Below are 16,842 nucleotides of genomic sequence, written 5' to 3'. Positions count from 1 at the left end.
TTAGAAGATGGTTCCAAAGCTTATGTGTAAGAAGCTTAATCCTCAGGACAGCGGAGAAGGACCAGACAAGAGCCCATTAATGGCGTTCTCACAGGGTGGGCTAATTTTCTCCTGTGGATTTGTTGTGAAACAAGATTGGGCTTCCTCTTGCTCACTGTCCCTCATCTCCTTGTACCCTTCTCTCTGTGGCTTGAGAGGACATAGAATAAAGTCCCCTTCCAGAAGCCATCGCCATAGTCTTGAACTTTCTACCTTCCAGAACCGTAGCTAAATTCATTCTGTTCAGGGAAATTTAGGAAGGGCTATTAGAGCCTGCTGAGATCCAGGCTCACCCAAGACCACAATCCATTCAAAATAGAGTCATTGGTTTTCCCTGCCATGCCTCTAGCCCTTAGGTATCCTCTCAGAAGGGACCTTCCACCTACCTGTCCAATGTTCATCCCTCATCCTCACAGTCCCAGCCGCCCCCCTTTGCATCCTCCTCAGTGAGCATCCTGGGAATCCACCCATTCCATTCCTTTCACCTCCCTGCCTCAGGCCTCTCCTCATTTAGCATGGAGAAGTTATTTATGTATCCGTTTCCCCTGAGATTAGATAATTAGTCTATTAACTCACCAAATGTCTAAGGTCCCCATATGTGTACACATGTGCTAGGTGGTAGAGATTGAAAAGAATTAATGAGGCAGTCTCTGACCTCTAAACACTCAGAGCTGGGGCAGCAGGCAGAGTAATATCACTTTAGCAGAGTGCAGGAAGTTCAAGGCCAAGATGTACTTACAGGGGTGCTGAAGAGGGAACTTTATAGGAGAAGGTTTATAGGATGGTTTATAGGAGATGGTTTATAAGAGAAGGGGCTGAGAAGGGTGTACACCAGGCTCAGAGACCTGACCTGGATTTCATAAGCAATGGGGATCTGTTACCTCTGGTCCAGGAGTAGGAATCAGAATCACCACTTAGGAGGTTAAGGTAAATAAACTCAAGTGTCTATCAGAGTCCAGGGGTGGGGAATGAGCATTCATTTAAATGAGTTCTGAAAAAATACGGTTATCTTGAAGGGACCATCAGGCATACATTAATTGATGTCCCGTGGCTCTGCTGGACATAGGGGCATAGAGCCCACGAGGGGCTGTCCAGCCCAGCCTAGCACAACCACATCAGTCCCTAACAACTGCTCCAGGATGGCAACTGCATGTGTAGATCCAGCCAAGGAAGTGGAGGAAACTTAGGATGAGAAGTCAAACTCTGACCTCCACCCAGAGAAACTGCTGCCCAGCAGACTGAATTTACACATGCCAAGCTTCAACTACACTCCAGAAAGCTTAGGAGCCTTGCCATAGACTGAGCACTCTTAACAAACCCAGCATCATTCAAGTGAAGACAGAGCCTGTGCTTCCCCCTCATTCAGAGAGGTACCTATGCTATAATTTCCTTGACTGTCTTCAATGGAAGGAGCTACATCTCCTTGGAGGAAAAGCCACTCTTTTCTTTGTCCAGGCTGGGCAGGGTTCAAGCCCCATACCTACAGGAGCTGCTTGCTTCTTTCTTTGGGTGAAGTTTGGGGTGTGTGTACTCCTGGACCCCAGGAGAGTGAAGGGGCTGAGGGAAGTCCTCGCTTCACAGGATTACCAAAGGAAGGGACTCCTTATGGGGCTGTTCGGAAGTCCACTGACCTCACGGCAGGATGGGGGTAGGCAAGCAGAAGGCCGAGTATCAGGGAGGGGTTCCTTCCTCTCTCTACTGGCTAAAAAGGGAGCAGGGTGCTATCCCTTTCTCTGCCTCAGTTTCTTTATTTGTACCTGACAAGGTTGGTGTTCTGGAAGTATGTTCTTCAAACAACTTTTTCAGTAGACTTCAATATATAAGACTAAGTCAGGTGGAGCCTTGCTGGTGCCAGAGGGGTGTTGAGCATCCCTCCAAGTTAAGCTTCTCTCTTCACTATCTCCTCCTCCCCTCCCACTTCCCCAAAGCCGGGACCACAACACAACCTCAGCTCTAGGACTCTGAGATCCTACCTTCTGATTCTTTAATGGGTGTCATCATCGCACAGTTGTCCAAGGTTAAAATGACCCCGGGCACAGCACGAACTCAAGGACACCTGTGAGGTCACCTGCGAAGCGGTTGCTGTTATCTCCGGGCCTCGGTCACACCCACCTCACCCATTTTCATAGTGACAAAATCCACAAAATATAAAATTGACCACAGTAACCATTTTAACACATACAATCCAGGGACATGAAATACATTCATAATGTTGAGTAGCTATCACCCTCTTACATTTCTAGAACTTTTTCATCACCCAAGCTGGAAACCTCACTGATATGGATTCACATCATGCCTCCACGGTTGGGCATGGTTGCGCATGCCTGGTGGGACTTAGTCACTTCCGCCTAGTCATTTCCGAGTCAAAATGTTTCATGTGACCAGGACCCCTTGGCTTTGTGTGGTTGTGTAAAGCATGCAGCGCAACCATCTGATCTATGCACATGCGTGGACTAGCCACATGGGCCTGTGTGCGCAGGCGCGGCCCAGCCTTTATAAGCCGGCTCCATGATTCCCGGCCCTACTTCACTCACGTGTCTTCCCACAGGCCTGTGCACATCTGTTCCTCTCCCTTATCTTAATAAAACTTTTGTTAGTGGATTCTGTCATGTTTCGTGACATTTCCTCGCAGGGTAAGAGCGCCGCAAAAACAAAAACAAAAACAAAAACAAAACAAAACAACAACAACAACAAAACAACAACAAAAACCTAACACCCACACCTTGAAGTACTCATTCCTCCGCTCCTCCTGTAGCCTTCCTTTGGGGTCCTCTACTCGGCTTCCTGTCTGTGATTTCCTCAGTTTGAGTATTTCCTATCCACAGCGTCCTATGTCCTACGGTCTGTTGCATCTCGCTTCTCTTACCGTAACATTTTCAGGACACTTCTGGACAGTCATCCCTTGTGCTCGGCCCTCAGCTCGGCCCCCAGCACCAATGGGCTGAGGATGGGTGCTGGCTCACTTCTCTTTCCCAAATGCAGCCCTGAATGGACCCACACTGTTGCCACAGCTTTCTAGACCCTGTCCTCAGCTGAGGGCACTGAGTGGATTGACTCTTGGGGCCCCGGGCTCTGAGTCCACGTAACCACAGCATGACAGCTGCTGGACGCCATTCTAATTGTTTCTGCAACTGTTCTCTCACGGGCAGAGTTTGCACTGAAGCATCAGAGGCAGAAGTTCCAAACCCTGCAGCCAGGTGTTAACACCTCCTAGAAATTTACCAGACCCAGCCGGGCGGTGGTGGCGCACGCCTTTAATCCCAGCACTCGGGAGGCAGAGGCAGGCGGATCTCTGTGAGTTCGAGGCCAGCCTGGTCTCCAAAGCTAGTTCCAGGAAAGGCGCAAAGCTACACAGAGAAACCCTGTCTCGAAAAACCAAAAAAAAAAAAAAGAAAAATTTACCAGACCCAGAATTCCCCCAGTTTCAGCAAGAAGGGGCCCCAGTTTCTACGTTCTGTGCACTCTGGTGCTGTGGGATGTTCTGTATGTTAAATGTGTTGCTCTGATTGGTTAATAAATAAAACACTGATTGGCCAGTAGCCAGGCAGGAAGTATAGGCGGGACAAGGAGAGAGGAGAATTCTGGGAAGTGGAAGGCCGAGGCAGAGAGACGCTGCCAGCCACCGCCATGAAAAGCGAGATGTAAGGTACTGGTAAGCTCCGAGCCACGTGGCAACTTATAGACCAATAGATATGGGTTAATTTAAGATAGAAGAACTAGATAACAAGAAGCCTGCCACGGCCATACAATTTGTAAGCAATATAAGTCTCTATGTGTTTACTCGGTTGGGTCTGAGCGGCTGTGGGACTGGCAGATGAGAGAGGTTTGTCCTGACTGTGGGCCAGGCAGGACTGGAGAAAACTTCAGCTACACTATGGGGAGAAGGAAGGCTGACCCCACAGGCTATCATCATGTGTATATTATTCCTTGCTTAAGTGTACTCAGAGCCTGATGGCTGTGAATTAGATGGGTACACACTCTGGGTGATAGGAATTGGTCAAAGTGTCCCAATGACACAGAAACTTATCTTTCTTCCCAGAGAGGGGGATTTGTACAATTTCTCATTTACTTTCCAAATAGTGTCTGTCTTATGTCTGGAATAAAACACTATGGCTTAGTGGTGAGCCATAAGACCCTTCCTTCCTAGGAGGTGTATGTGTGTGTGTGTGTGTGTGTGTGTGTGTGTGTGTGTGTGTGTGTGTGTGATTGTTCAGTCATGTGAAAAATGTTACCACTGATTGGGTTCTGAGGGATTCCACAGATCCAAAGGCTCCCTTACCTGAGGTTAAGGGCCACTGACACTCTTCTCCTTTTAGGGGCAATAGACAAGCCTGCCCATTCCAAAGAGAAGGCCCACGTCTCACGGACAAGACCAGACCTGGCAGGTTCAGGGATGCTGCCGAGTCAGGGTTACCTCTTTAGCCAAGGATCCCACGAGTCCAGCTTCCTGGTTCAGTTCGCTGTCTCCTCACAACACAAATTCGTGAGACTGTGTGTCTGTGCATGAAAATGCAAAAACAGTCTTGTGTCGAAATTTCAATCTGAGTGTTCACTTTGGGACTCAGATGTGAATCTTCTGGGTCTAAAGTCCAGAAGATGCTGTGATTCAGTGAGATGAGCATGGAAACTGCTTAGGCTCCTGGTAAATAAACCATGGCGTTCCTTCTCAAGTCATTAGAAATGTATTTTCTAGGGACTTTGTAATTCCTAAGAAAAATATCTGAATCATTTTACTAGTGAGCCAAGCATATAGATATTTGTCTTTTTAAAAGGTATTTGACTTTTCTGGGCAAGGAAGTAACACATTCTTCTGGCCACTGGCCAAAAAAAAAATCATAGTCACCCTAGCTCTATCCCAAAGCAAAAGACATGGCTTTAGAACACCCTGGCTGTTGCCGAACTCAGTCCCCTGATCATGTGTAACCCACCATCCTTGCATCATCACTACCCACTGCTTCTAAGGTTTAGGAAGCTACCTGCATGTCCCAGGTGAGGATGAAGCCCCCTCCTCCAACAATGTAGTGTATGAATCATTTATATGAGGATGTATGTGAGTATCCTTAGTATTGAATAAAGAAACACACAAATAAAGTGAGAGTTACCTGGCAAGGCAATTTCTTTTTGTAAAAAGAGTATGCGCTGACTCAAACCAGGCTAGTGAGTGTACATGACCAAGATGCTGTCTGTCTTTCCTCCCTAACTGGGTTGGTTTGAATAGGAATGGCCCCATAGACTCACATGTTTGAATGCTTGGCTCATAGGGAGTGGCAGTATTAGTAGGTTTAGTAGGTGTGGGCTTTGTTGGAGGAAGTGTGTCACTGTCCGGGCAGGCTTTGAGGTCTCAGATGTTCAAGCTAGGCCTAGTGTGGCATTCACTTCTGCTGTCTGTGAATCAAGATGTAGAACTCTCAGCTCCTTCTCCTGCACCATGTCTGCCTGCATGCCACTATGCTTCCCACCATGACCATAAAGGACTAAACCTTTGGACTGTAAGCCAGCCCCAGTTAAATGTTTTCCTTTATAAGAGTTGCTGTGGTCATGGTGTCTCTTCACAACAATACCCAAACTAAGACACTAACACAGGTGGCCCATGTCACATCCCATTAGTAGGAGTTTGAAGGGGAAAGGTGTGACAGAGCTTGGTAATGTCTAGTGGCTGGGCACATAGGCATGTTATAAGATGAGAGATATTTAGGCAATATTGATCCTTGGTAGGCTACCTGCCTTTGATAGAAAAAAATCATTTCTTACATGTATAATCATCATAGCCCTACAAAGTCAGTGTTTGTTTAGTTGATGGGTTTTGTGTTTTTGTTTACATTTTGTCTTTTGAGATGAGATCTTCCTATGTAACCTAGGCTGGCTTTCAACTCTCTTGCCTCATCCAGAAGGCTGGTATTATAATCTATGTCATGGACTCTGCATCAATATGTCTGACATTTAGAGCACGGTTATTATCTCCATTTTGCAGATGGGGCCATGGCTTGCATGTGGCATGCCCCACAGGCCCATGTGTCTGAACGCTGGTAGATTGTAGAACCTTTGGGGTGGGGAGAACATAGCGAATGTGGGTCAGTGGGGGTGGACCTTTGAGGGTCACAGCCTAGCCCCACTTCCTGCCTGAGCTCTCTGCTTCCTGTCTGCGCTATGATGTGACCAGCAGCCTCCATCCTTCTACTGCCAGGGACAGGAGAATCTGCTGCCATGCTCATGGTCATGATGGACTACGCCCTTTGAAACATGAATGAGGGCATAGTCAAACATGCCACACTAGGCCAAGCTTGGGCATCTGAGACCTCAAAACCCACCCTGACCTGACAGGACAGTCAAAATGGACCTCTTTTCCCTGAAGTCACGTCTGTCAGATAGTTCATCACAGTGCTTAGAAAAGTACTTGAAACGGGGGCCATGGTAACACGGCTTCTCTATGCTTAACTTGCACCATTCCTCTGGATTGCTGCCTTTTCTAGTCTTGTTTTCCTCTCTACATTAAAAAGGGAGGGTGCTTCCCCCTAAATCACTCCCCCTTGTTCACTATACTGGTACTTGCTTTCTAGAATTTGAGTAGAATTTTACGTTTGCCCTGAGTTGAAAGCCCTGAGCCACCTGCCCAGTGAGGCCGTCACCTACCTCTGTTTCCCTCCCCTTCCTGTGCTGTGCTCTTCACTTCCTGTCTCATGTTCTCTTCCCCTTCACAGAAGAGTTATCATCTTCTAGAAAGCCTGCTGCTCTAAGGCTCTGTGTGTATACAAAGCACCCCCAGATTGAAGTTATGCAGCACTTTTTCACGGCCCCTTCTCTGCTCATCTCGTTTCCTTAACCCAAACAATATTCTCTTGATGACAAAGCCTTTATTCCTCTTGCGTTTTCAGCCTTGGTGCAAAAGTGAGCATGCTCAGACAGGGAGCGTGTATTCCCGAAGGTCAAGTGAGCATGCTCAGACAGGGATCACACATCCCGAAGGTCAAGTGAGCATGCTCAGACAGGGAGCACGCATCCCGAAGGTCAAGTGAGCATGCTCAGACAGGGAGCACGCATCCTGAAGGTCAAGTGAACATGCTCAGACAGGGAGTGTGTATCCCGAAGGCCAAGAGTGAGGAGATTTTACTTTTCAGCAGGTTTCAAACCTCAGACCAAATGTACAACGCTGCTCACCTCCATCCCTACCCTTTATTGTTTTCTCTGGGAGCTTTGTTTTGAGAGAGGGCTTGTTATGATGTACAGCCTATTCTTGAATTCCAGTAATCTTACTTCTTCAACCTCCTGAGTAGCTGGGACTATAGGCATGTGCCACTGTACTGGGCCTTCTTCTGAGCCGTGTATGTATTTTCTTGTGTATGTATATATGTATATGTTTAGTGACATTGAGGACATGCTAGGCAGGCACCCGCCCCCTCCCCCATACCCCATACACAACACAAATGTAAGTGATGACATCAGAAAGGCAGAGACTCAGACATAGAAATGGAAGCACCATGTTCCCATTCTGCTGAAGGGGTTTGTTCTGCCCTAACTGGGACACCATCTGCCTTAGTCAGGGCTACTATTGCTGTGCTGAAACACCGTGACCAAAGCAGAATTTGGGGAGGAAAGGATTCATTTAGCTTATTCTTCCATATTACTGTTGATGAAAGTAAGAAGGAAGTCAGAACATGAACTCAAATAGGGCAGGGACCTAGAGGTAGGAGCCATGGATGGGTGCTGCTTACTGGCTTGCTCATCATGGCTTACTCAGCCTGCTTTCTTATAGAACTCAGGACCATCAGGACAAGGATGCCACTATCCGCAGTGGACTGGGCCCTCCCTAATTAATAATTAATTAATAAAATGCCCTACAACCAGATCTTCTGGAGGCATTTTCTCAATTGAGGTTCCCTCCTTTCAGATGATTCTAGCTTGTGTCAAGCTGACATACAATGAGCCAGCACAGCATCTTAAAATATGACCCCAAACAAGGCCAAAGTATGAGGCTAGGCAGCTTCAAGGCCATGCAACCAGAGTAGGCTCACATTGCCTTGGGTTCAGAAGGGCCCTGTGCTGGGCTCACTGCTCTGCTATTGACACCTTGAGATGTTTAACAATGTTATCTTTGAACTTGTTCTTTATCAGTGAAATCCAGTGATCCAGTAGGACATAGACGTGAGAAAGGGACACATTTACACACATTCCACTCTTCCATGCTGTTCCACGTGTACAACATTGACAGCTGCCCATGAGCCCAGAATTCCAAGAGTCCATAGAAGATAAGGCGTTTCACATGCAACAGAGAAAAGGTTGGGTTAGTTCTGAGATTCTGTGCTGGAACCAGAAACTGCTTCCAATGCACACGGCAAGGCCAGCATCCTGAGAAGCAGGTTACCATGCCCTGTCTTCACTATGAACGACTTCCTGCGAGAGCCAGCTATTGACACCACAAATGAAGCTGTTGCAGACAGTGGGTGAGAAGACAGTGCCCGACAGGTCCACAGCTCGCTCTCCTCAGCCCTTCCTTCCTCCTCAGAGCAGAAGGCTGAGTGCTGCCAACTGTGTCTCTAGAAGGATGTGAACTACAGTTGAATTGGTTTCATGCATCATTGCTACTCTTTTTTTTTGTTTTGTTTTTTTTGCTTTTTGCTTTTTTTTGAGACAGGGTTTCTCTGTGTAGCTTTGCGCTTTTCCTGGAACTCACTCTGTAGCCCAGGCTGACCTCGAACTCACAGAGATCCGCCCGCCTCTGTCTCCTGAGTGCTGGGATTAAAGGTGTGCGCCACCACCGCCTGGCTCATTGCTACTCTTTTGGTAAGAACGAAACACACCTATGACCTCTGAACTCTGGGATTTGGGTGAATCCACATACAACTTAAATGCTTCAGTGTTTGCCTTTTACGTGGGCACTGCGCAGTAGAAAGGTTGATGGCAGGAGTTGTGCTGGTCACTTGCAATCAGTCTTTCTTTACTCAATGTCATTTAGTGCCAGGAATAATAACACAACAAGCCCAGAGAGAGCAAGCAAGAAAGGAAAGGCTTTTGGTTTCTGTGCTTTTATTGGCGTCTCCTGCACAAGGGAGTAGACATCTGTGTTTCCAGCCTGCACTGGCTCCCCCAGATTATATAGCTGGCTCTGATGAGTGAAAGAACTCTTCCCAAGACATATCTTCAGTGATGACTGGCATTCTTCCTGAAATGTTCGTGCCATGAGCATTTAGTGAATATCACCTCCTTGAGCCAACCTTTGTGCTAGTGGATAGGGCTAAAAGAACCATCCATCCAATCTCATCTCTAGCTGATGCTGAGGGACACAGGTTCAAAGCCAGGGAAGAGGACAGTGGTTTTCAAGTGCAAGGAGGTTGATGCTCATTCATCAGAGGCAACTCTGAGAAAGAAGCCTTGTTGCAGTATTTCAAGAACACTCAGAGAAACGGGGACCCTTACCCGCCAAATGGGTTTCACAGTCTGACCTAATTTTCTTCATTTTTGCAAGCCTCAGACATACTGGAAACTTCTTCTCCCTCCCCCCACCTTTTGCTTTTCTTCTCTTTAAACATCCTCACACCTGCCCTCTTAGTGAATGGTGTAAACTGATTGTCTAAAATGAAAACAATATAACATAGAAAGGAGAACAGACATAGTAAAACGAAACCACCAGGTACTAAATCTTTTAAGTTTTTTTTTTAAACTAAAGAAACAAATATCTTGCATGTATTAAAAGTTGATTAACAAAGATCTTTTAAAACATGAACTCCATGTTGACAAAGGAAGAAAGAACCCCAAGGTTGGGGTAGGATTGAGAACCCCTGAGAGGCCATCCCACGGCTTTGCCAAAAAGGGAGCCTGCTCCTTGCTCCAGAACACCTCAGGGATGGCCAGAGAAGTTGTCTCACATTTCAGAACCCTCTGTAAGAGCCCAGTTCCTGGAGATCACAAGCCTTCAAGAAGGGCTGTGGGAAAGGTGGGATGGGGCTGTTGAAAGGCAGCTGTACTCCACAGGTGTGCTTCAGGAGTAGACAGTGTCTTAGTCACTGGTCTATTGCTATGGAGGGACACTATGGCCAAGGCAACTCTTATAGAAGAAAACATTAATTGGGGCTTGCTTACAATTTTAGAGGGTTAATCCACGATTATCATGCAGGAAGCAGACAGGCATGGTGCTGGAGCAGTAGCTGAGAGCTTTACATCCTGATCCTTAGGCAGCAGGCAGAAAGACAGACTGAGAGAGAGAGAGAGAGAGAGAGAGAGAGAGAGACAGACAGACAGACAGACAGACAGACAGACAGAGACTGGACCTAATGTGAGTTTTTGAAATTGCAAAGTTCACCTCCAGTGATATGCCTCCTCTCATGAAGTCACACTGCCACATGTCCTAATTCTTCTTAAACAGTTCCACTAACTGGGGACCAGGCATTCAAACATATGAAACAATGGGGGCCATTCTCATTCAAATTACAACAGGCAGGGACCAGGGAAGATGTCCAGGGAGATGAAGGCTGGTCTATGCATAATTCCCAGGACTCCATCATTCCCATATGAGGCACAATGTACAGTAGTTGCCTGCCTCGTCCATGGCCTTCTGACCACAAAGCCGTCTTCCATCTACTCCACTGTGGTCACCCATGGGAACCCAAGCCGTCTGCCACGCTTTCCCACTGTACTCAGCCATCCACACACCTCACTAGAAGAGATCACGTCTCAGCTCTACAGATGAGAAAATGAGATACTCACACTGTGAGGTCAGGGGACACACAGAAGGCCACACAGGAGGAAGGGCAGAGCCAGAATGGGCCTGCCTCTCTGTGCCCCAGGTATGGCTCGTGTGTGTGTGTGTGTGTGTGTGTGTGTGTGTGTGTGTGTGTGTGTGTGTGATGTAGTTTCCACCCTGCTATCTTCTCATCTCTTCCTGGGAGTGAGGTTGAAAATATGTCAGTGACTGGAGCTTAGAGAGAAGTAGCTGTGTCTTCATGGATTCCTTGGGGCCCAGAAGCCCAAGGCTCATGGTTGACACTTGATAAATGCATGTAACACATGTGTGCAATGCTACCTCCTTCTCCACTGCAGGTAGGCCTAGGAGTGCTCGCCCAAGGAGTTTGGGAGAGCCTCAACTTGGTGATAAGCCTATTCTGGGTGGTGGTGGGGTGCAGGGTGGCATTGGACATAGCAGTCACATCCTCATGTGCCATTTTGTTTTTAGGAAGAGAGTATGAGTGATTGCTTTATCTAGGGGTGAGATTCGAGACCCCAGGAAGCATGCTGATGTACCAGCAGGCCGGATTCCTTCCCATGGCTGGTTTAGTGTTCAGAGACAGCTCTGAGAAAAGGCTCTCCCTCCACTGCCCACTGCTCAAAGAAAATGACTGTGGGTGATCTGGGCAGTGTAGCCAGGGAACACACTCAGGGAGAACAAGGGCAGATACAGCCACCCTAAATCTGTGAATAGTTCAGCCACCTCATTGCTGTTCAATGTTTCCTCCCCATCTCATGCCCATCCCACATGCCCCTCAATGCTGTACGTGTGCAGAATTCTTTTCATATTGATTTTGACTGAACATCCTAGGAACCAAAGCCAGGTGTATAAAAACAAGCCTGGGATGGATGCCATGACCACCCCTGGTTTGTGGAATGACCACTCTGTATGGGGAGGGGCTGCGTAGGTCCTCTTCGAATGCTGAATAGCTATTAGTGCCTAGTTACAATAGAATGCTTTAACGTGGAGCTGGGAACATGCCTGTCAGCCTCTGGGATGGTGGTTTTCTAGCTTGTGTGGGAAGACTCCATCGTCAAAGGAAATCCTACCTGGAAGCTGACATATAACAAACATAATGTATTTTGTTATTATAATGTAATTATAATATACTGTATAGTGTATAATTACACATTACAGTGTATAATATAATGTACATTATAATGTAATTCTCCACACTTACACCACAGCAAGCAGCAACGGTAAGTTTAGAATGTGGCGATTGCTGTCAGTGGGATACACTGGGATGTTGGGGTCTAGCTGTAGATAGGCTATTTCAAATGGGAGACCCAGAAAGGCCTCAAGGAACTGGATGACACAGGAGCCAAGATCAGAATGATGCTTGGAGACACCCTGATGTTGACCAGTGGGAAGCAGATCCATAGATTGAAAGTGATCTTTTTCTTTTTTAAATAATACTTAACTCTGGGTTTCTAGGCCCCAATACGCAGGGTCCGTTCCTTTCACAATCATTAACTAAATAGCTACCGCATGAGAAGAGGTCTCTGTGACAGGTGACAACCAAGGGCCATAAGCCACCTAACCAGGTCTTGGTGCTGGTGCGGTCTGCATATCAGTGCTGACTGAAACCCTCTCACTGCCTTACCCTGGCCCGAGACTGGACTTGGTTCTGAAGTCCCCGATCCACAAAAGTCAGACTTCTTCAGATAATGCCCCAAACCTCTGGCCTTGGGGAACAGACTTCTTCACTGCCTACTTTCTGGGGAGCAAACTGCAGGGAGGTCTAAAGCCAAAAGCAAGATGGCAGATCAAATCACCCCCATTCCCCCGGAGAGGTGCTTTCTGAAGAAGGAAGGCTCCCAGGGGATTTGAAGGCCACCAAAGCCAGCTTCTCTTCTGCGCTGCCAAAGACATTTACACAGAAACTGTGGGAAGCCTGTCTGTAGTTTCCACGTTTCCAACCAAGAGTCCAGACCCAGGCTCCAGACAGACACCCCTCTGGTGCTGAGCATAAGGGCTTCCTTGACCACCACAGACCAAGCAGCTGCAGACCACCAGGGCGTTCCCAAGCCACCAGCTGGCACCTGTGTGCCCAGCACCATCCCCTTGCCTTAAAGCCCCATCCCAGACATTGCCCACACTGTTCCTCCAACCCCCTAGGAGACAGCAGGGCCACAGTTATTGGCCCCACTGTGCACAATAAGCCACAGAACTCTGATAATCTTTCTGGGACACAGCGCTGTGACACAGTCTTGGCAGCTAAAGTCCCTCCTAAGTTCTGGTCTGAACTTGGGGGTGCCAAACTCCACCAGCTGTTTTCATTATGATTCACAAATTAAACACAGAACATGTAATCTGGCTCCATACTACCCTCATTCTCTCCCCACCCCTTCACCACCTCCCTATGCCCTGCAGTACATTTAGGAATTTTCTAGAAGTTACCTTTTTTTTTTTTTTTTGATGCCCCTTCTAACCTCCTGCCCCAATATATGTCTCTTGCTGAGGCCTCTGGCTGCTTCTTCCTGTGCCCTCTGAGGTCTAGACCAATTAAGAGGTCCACCAGCCCTCCTCTCCCCTACTTTCCGGCTAGTTCACGAATGTGAGCACTGGGAATGGGCACATCCCAGAAACTTCTTCCTTCTCCTTAGCATGGGAGGCAGTCAGCTTCAGGCACAGGGCTCAGCACGTGCACACAGGTGGTAAGGCCTGCCGAACTCCATTTCCACTAATGCCCAGCAGGGCCCCGGGGGGCCTGATGGATAGCCCAGCCTGGGAAGACAGACTGCCCGGGAACAATCCCCCAGTGTCCTAGACTCAGCAGCTGCCAGCCGTGAGCAGACCCTGCTTTTCATGGGGTCCTGCAGCCTTGCCTCAGCTAACAAACAAGAGGCAGCCCCTGGCATTTGGGGTGAACAAAGAGGGGGGCATTTTCTGGAGAGACAGTTATGTAAGGGGCATGCTTCATGGCTCAGGCTCTCAGAGGCCCAGCGAGAAGTTAACAGTAATCCAGGGCAGAAAGGCAAGGCAGACACTTAGGGTAGTCCCGACCTCCCCCACTCCCCTCTGCTGAGCATAGTGTGACACCCACACAAGCACCCAACCCAGGTCCAGTGAGATCTTGTCCCATCCTCACTCAAGGGTGACTTCCCTGCCCACCGAGCCCCTGTGGGGGTCCTGCTGGAGACAGGCAGCTGAGCTGGGGGAGCCCTGCCAGGACATCCCCTTGGCACTTGGTGCCAGTTCCACCAGCGGCGCGCGAGTCTCCCGCCGCCACCTGTACTTACCAGGCCACAACAGCCCGGCTGGATGTAGCGAAGGATCAGGAGCCTGGAGTGGTGACTGCCGCTGTCCTGGCCACAGCCGTCTACCGTCCCCTGCGCTTCCTGCCTCTCCGGCAGGGTGCCGTGCGCCCCTCTCACGCAGACTGGCCGGCGGCGGGGACGCGCCCACAGGCCCGGGGCGGGCGAGGACCGGCTGCTCTTTGTTTAGAGCTGGCTTTTTTTTTTTCTTCCAATTCAGAGCACACGGAGCTCCTGGTCCTGGCAGTAGTGCAGAAGTGGCCCCGGGAAACTTGTGGGGTGGGGGTGGGGCGGAGGAGGAGAAGGAGAGGGGCTGGCCCTCCATCCCTGTCCCACCCACTCACTCTGTAATCCCCGTCTCAGACTTAGATTGGTCCTCATGAGGTGGGGGGAATCTCAGGATCCCGGAAGAAGTAAATCCTTGAGGGGTTTCATGGGGTGTAGAGACAAGCCTCCCACTCCTCGAGACACAAGAGCCATCTCCCCAAATCCCGTGGACCATCGTTTTTACCCTCCTTGGAACCAAAGAAAAGCCAGATCCCTTCTAGATTGGAACACAATGGAAGGGCAGACCGCAAAGGCCCAGTCTTTGCCAGTGGGTGAAGAAGCAGAGTTGCTGACCCCAGCTGCCCAGCAGCGGGCGAGCACCCTGTGTGCTTTACCAAGAGGAACAACCCGCGCTTAGCCAGCCGTGACTGCAGTGAGCAAGGCTTGCCCCTGCTTCGGTATTTTTCTTTTTGCGGTGTCAAAATACCCGGCAAGAGCACCTTCAGGAAGGGTTTGTTCTGGCTCACGGTGTGAGGGTGCAGTGGGTCACCGACTGAATGGCACAGAGACAAGTGCAGAGGTGGCTGGTCACATTGTGTCTGCAGTCAGGAAACGGAGAGGGATGGATGGATGGGCCTGTGCTCAGACCGCTTGCTGTGTTTTTCTTTGCTACCCAGTGCGGATTCCAATGTTCCCTCAGTGAAACCTCTCCCGGAAACGTTCTCCTAGACACATCCAAAGGTGTGCTTCCTAGCTGATTCTAACTCCGGTGAAGTTGACAACTCAGTCATGAGAGCGGCAGGGAAAGCTGAAAGTTCCCGGCTATTGAGGCACCGCACTCTAAGTACCCAGCTGGCTGCTAAGAATGGGCTATCAGAGGGAACATGAGTGGGGCTGTGGTTTGGCCATGTGAGACTTGGTGCCTAGGGTTGAGGAGTGTGGGACCTTTCCGAGTGTTTGGGTGGTGAGGGCTGGTGGAGGGATTAATGCTGCTCTCACACTACAGGGTTAATTCTCTGGGAAGTCAGCTTCTATGGGCCCACCCTGGACTGGTTATCCCAGAGAGCAGGGTATATTTATTTCATTTTTATTTATGTGTATGTCCATGTGTGTGTATGTATTCTTGTGTATACAAGTGCATGATGTGTGTGTGTGTGTGTGTGTGTGTGTGTGTGTGTGTGTGTGTGTAGACCAGAGCATGATGTCCCCCTTGTTTCTTGAAGGCAATAACTCCCTTCTTTCATTTTCTACCACACTGTAATAGTGTGAGGCCCTTGTCAGACATGACTGTCTACTTTTGGGCTTCTTGACCTGCAGAACACGAGCCAAATAGACTTCGGTTCTTTGTGTTCTTCAGTCTCAGTTATTTTGTTGAAGCAATGGACTAAGGCAGGGGGATGGAAGAGCTGCAAGGAGGTGATGAGATCTGTGAGAGATGAACTGGGGATGGGAGCGGTGAAAGGAAAATGTGCAAACAGAGAGGTCTACAGAGCTGTGCTGCGGGAGACGGAGCCTGGGAGGGAGAGACCTGGGGGAGCTGAGGTGCTGGAAACTTCGGAAGTCTGGAGGACAGCCTGGAGCGGGCAAAGCTGAGTTCACTGGGGGTGGGAGATGGGGGGTGGGGGATGGGGGGTGAGGAATGGGGGGTGGGGGTGGGAGGGTAAGGAGAGGGCGGAGCCAATAGGGTTTGAGATTTCTCAGAGGAAGGTGCCCATCCATGTGCTGGAAACGTGATTCTGGAAGTCTTAGGAGAGGGGTGGAAGCAAGAGATGGCCTGAGAGAGAGGGTGAGATGGAGGGAGTGTAGGAAGAGCAGACAGAGCTAAAGACGAACCCAGGTCTGAGGAAGAGATGGAGCCGAGGTAGGAAACCGACACCATCGATCGATTGAGACCGTGGAGAAGGGCTGGGCCTTCCGGGTCACAGAACTTGAGTCGAGGTCAATGGCAGCTCAGTGTACAGGGGAGGCAACGAGGAGGGTGCTCAGGAATACAGGGTGTAAGCCTTGACTCGGAACTTAGGACGCTTTTGGAAACTTTGAAAATAATTCCTTAGTGCTGGCTTGTATAAACCAGATGGTCATTGTCATGGTTCTCGTCTTAAACATCCCCCAGGGGCTTGGGTGTCAAAGGCTTGGTCCCAAACTGTGGTGCTTTTGGGAGACTTGGAACCTTTAAGAGATGGACCAAGTGGAAGGTCTTTAGGGCATTGGGATGATGCCCTTATGGGGCTGTTAGACATCAGGTCTCTTCCCCTTTCTTTGCTTCCTGGCTCCTGTGAGGTGAGTAGCCCTGCTCTACCACATGTTCCCACTGTGGTGTTCTGTTCTACCACAAGCCCTCAGCAATGTGGTCAAGTGACCATGAGCTGAGAGCTTTGAAACCGTGAGCCAAAGGAAACCTTGTCCTCCTGAGAAGTCGTTTACCTCAGGCATTTTGCCACAGTGATGGAAAACTGACTGATGCACTAGCCTTAGCAGAAGGAACATATGGATTCTGGACCCAACTCACTGATGCAGGGATACAAAGGTGAATCTCTCAGTTCCATTCTAGAGGTCTCCCAT

At 49.0% G+C, this 16,842-nt stretch overlaps 1 protein-coding gene across 3 annotated transcripts in view; it reads right to left on the bottom strand.

The window, feature by feature from the left end:
• Tspan11 (tetraspanin 11) overlaps positions 1–14,273 on the bottom strand; it is a 69,099-nt gene extending 54,826 nt beyond the window's left edge. For all 3 annotated transcript variants that reach the window (XM_016006397.3, XM_006987868.4, XM_076568033.1), the window contains exon 1: positions 13,999–14,273. The gene's annotated coding sequence lies outside the window, so the exon portion shown is untranslated. The remainder of the gene's footprint in view (positions 1–13,998) is intronic.
• Positions 14,274–16,842: the final 2,569 nt, after the last annotated feature.

The sequence above is a fragment of the Peromyscus maniculatus genome, chromosome 3 (genome assembly GCF_049852395.1).
Source record: "Peromyscus maniculatus bairdii isolate BWxNUB_F1_BW_parent chromosome 3, HU_Pman_BW_mat_3.1, whole genome shotgun sequence".
Classification (NCBI taxonomy): Eukaryota; Metazoa; Chordata; class Mammalia; order Rodentia; family Cricetidae; genus Peromyscus; species Peromyscus maniculatus.
This window is presented reverse-complemented; position numbering and strand designations above follow the sequence as displayed.